The sequence below is a fragment of the Marmota marmota genome, unplaced genomic scaffold (assembly GCF_001458135.2).
Source record: "Marmota marmota marmota unplaced genomic scaffold, marMar, whole genome shotgun sequence".
NCBI lineage: Eukaryota > Metazoa > Chordata > Mammalia > Rodentia > Sciuridae > Marmota > Marmota marmota.
In genome coordinates, this window is record NW_025999871.1 from 1,957,623 (window position 1) to 1,961,129 (window position 3,507).

Below are 3,507 nucleotides of genomic sequence, written 5' to 3' on the forward strand. Positions count from 1 at the left end.
TTTCTTTTGTCTGTCTAATTGCTCTGGCCAGTATTTCAAGAACTATATTGAATAGAAGTAGTGAGAGAGGGCATTCCTGTCTTGTTCCAGATTTTAGAGGGAATGCCTTCAGTTTTTCTCCATTTAGAATGATGCTATCCTGAGGCTTAGCATAGATAGCTTTTACAATGTTGAGGTAAGTTTCTGTTATCCCTATTTTTTTTTAGTGTTTTGAACATAAAGGGAAGCTGTACTTTGTCGAATGCTTTTTCTGTGTCTACTGAGATGATCATATGGTTCTTATCTTTAAGTCTATTGATGTGGTGAATAACATTTATTGATTTCTGTATATTGAACCAGCCTTGCATCCCAGAGATGAATCCTACTTGATCATGGTGCACAATTTTTTTTGATATGCTTTTGTATCCAATTTGCCAGAATTTTATTGTGGATTTTTGCATTTAGGTTCATTAGAGATATTGGTCTGTAGTTTTCTTTCTTTGAAGTGTCTTTGTCTGGTTTCGGGATAAGGGTGATGTTGGCCTCATAGAATGAATTTGGAAGAGCTCCTTCTTTTTCTATTTCCTGAAATAACTTGAAAAGTATTGGTATTAACTCTTCTTTAAAGGTTTTGTAAAACTCTGCTGTATACGCATCCTGTCCAGGGCTTTTCTTTGTTGGTAGTCTTTTGATGTCTTCTTCTATTTCCTCCTTTGTTATTGGTCTGTTTAAATTGTGTGTAGCTTCCTGACTCAATCTGGGCAAATCATATGACTTACGAAATTTATAGATATCTTCACTATCTTCTATTTTATTGGAATATAGGGTTTCAAAATAATTTCTAATTGTCTTCTGTATTTCTGTAGTGTCCATTGTGATATTGCCTTTTTCATCCCATATGTTAGTAATTTGAGTTCTCTCTCTTCTTCTCTTTGTTAGCATGGCTAAGGGTCTGTCGATCTTATTTATTTTTTCAAAGAACCAACTTTTAGTTTTGTCAATTTTTTCCATGGTTTCTTTTGTTTCAATTTCGTTGATTTCAGCTCTGATTTTAATTATTTCTTGCCTTCTGCTACATTTGCTGTTGTTTTGCTCGTCCTTTTCTAGGGCTTTGAGATGAAGTGTGAGCTTATTTATTTGTTTGTTTTTTCTTTTTTTGAGGAATGAACTCCAAGCAATGAATTTCCCTCTTAAAACTTCTTTCATTGTGTCCCATAGATTCAAATATGTTGTGTCTGTATTTTCATTCATCTCTAAGAATTTTTTGATTTCCTGCTTTATGTCTTCTGTGACCCATTGATCATTCAGTAACATATTGTTCATTTTTCAGGTGATGCAGGATTTTTCCTTCCTTCTTTTACCATTGGTTTCCAGTTTCATTCCATTATGATCAGATAATATGCATGGTATTATCTCCACACCTTTATATTTACTAAGAGTTGCCCTATGGGATAATATATGGTCTATCTTTGAGAAGGATCCATGTGCTCCTGAGAAGAACGTATATCCACTTGATGATGGTTGATATATTCTATATATGTTGGTTAAGTCTAGGTTATTGATTGTGTTATTGAGTTCTATAGTTTCTTTATTCAACTTTTGTTTGGAGGATCTGTCCAATGGTGAGAGCGGTGTGTTGAAGTCACCCATAATTATTGTGTTGTGGTCTATTTGATTCTTGAACTTGAGGAGACTTTGTTTTATGAATGTTGCAGCACCATTATTTGGTGCATAAATATTGATAATTGTTATGTCTTGTTGGTGAATGGTTCCTTTTAACAGTATATAGTGTCCTTCTTTATCCCTTTTGATTAACTTAGATTTGAAGTTGATTTTATTCGATATGATTATGGCTACTCCTGCTTGCTTCTGAGGACCATATGAGTAGTATGATTTTTCCCAACCTTTCACCTTCAGCCTGTGTATGTCTTTTCCTGTCAGATGAGTCTCCTGAAGGCAGCATATTGTTGGATCTGTTTTTTTTAATCCAAGTTACTAGCCTATATGGCTTGATTGGTGAGTTTAAGCCATTAACGTTTAGGGTTACTATTGATACATGGTTTGTACTTCCAGTCATGTTTATTTATTTATTTATTTTAATTTGGCTAGTTTTTCCTCTTTGGTTATTCCCCCCCCTTTACTCAGTTACCTCCAACTGTTAGTTTTGGGTGCTGTTTTTCATTTCCTCTTCTTGCAGTGTTTTGCTCAAAATGCTTTGCAGTGCTGGTTTTCTGGCTGCGAATTCTTTTAACTTTTGTTTATTGTGAAATATTTTAATGTCATTATCAAACCTGAAGCTTAATTTTGCTGGATACAATATTCTTGGTTGGAATACATTATTTTTCAGCGTTTGAAATATGTTGTTCCAGGATCTTCTCTCTTTCAACGTCTGTGATGAAAAATCAGCCATTAACCTAATTGGTTTACCACTGAATGTAATCTGCCTCCTTTCTCTTGTAGTTTTTAATATTCTCTCCTTGTTCTGTATATTGGATATCTTCATAATAATGTGTCTTGGAGTTGGTCTATTACAGTTTTGTATGTTTGGGGTCCTATAGGCTTCCAGAATTTGGCAATCCATTCCATCTTTCATTTCTGGAAAGTTTTCTAAGATTTTTTTCATTCAACAAATTGCCCATTCCTTTGGTTTGGACCTCTATACCTTCTTCTATCCCAATGATTCTTAAGTTTGTTTTTTTTATGACATCCCATATCTCTTGGACGTTTTGCTTGTGGTTTCTTACCAGCCTTTCTGTGTTAACTATACTCTTTTCGAGTTGATAAACTTTGTCTTCATTATCTGATGTTCTGACTTCTATTTGATCTAGTCTATTTGTAATATTCTCATTTGAATTTTTGATTTGGTTTATGGTTTCCTGCATTTCTAGGTTTACTGTTTGATTTTTTAAAATCTCTATCTCCTGGTAGAGTTCATTTTTTGCTTCTTGAATCTGCTTATGTAATTCATTTTCAAAGTATTCTTTCATTGTTTTGACTTGCTGTCTAATGACTTCTTTAAGATTCCATTCCATCTGAGTCAGGTATTTCTTGAGTTCTTTCTCTGTCCATTTTTCTGATGCCTCTAGGTTCTCCTGTAAATTTAAGTTTGTCCTGCATTGTTTGTAATACTTTTTTCCCTTGTTTTTTCATAGTGTTCATGTTACTTTACAACTCTGTTTAATTGCTGTGTTTCTGTTTTCTCCTATGAATTTGTTTTGGTTTTGTATATCTCTGTTGTATCTCTTTTGTGGTGGGAGACTATGTCTAGAGATGTTGTGCTTTATTGTAATTTAAAGCTGATTCATTTGATTCATAAATGGCTTATGGATTCTGTAGGCATGAAGTGATCTGTTGTTTGGTCTTAGGACTTTATATTTAGGTTGGGTGCTATGATGGTATGAAGGTTAGTATGTCTTGCCTACTATGGAAGATTGCTCTACTGAAGGGGGGTATTAACAGGTGAATGAATCAGGGTATTTGGTAATAGCTAGGTACTTAGGAGCCCTATAGACAGCCTTGGAACATTCA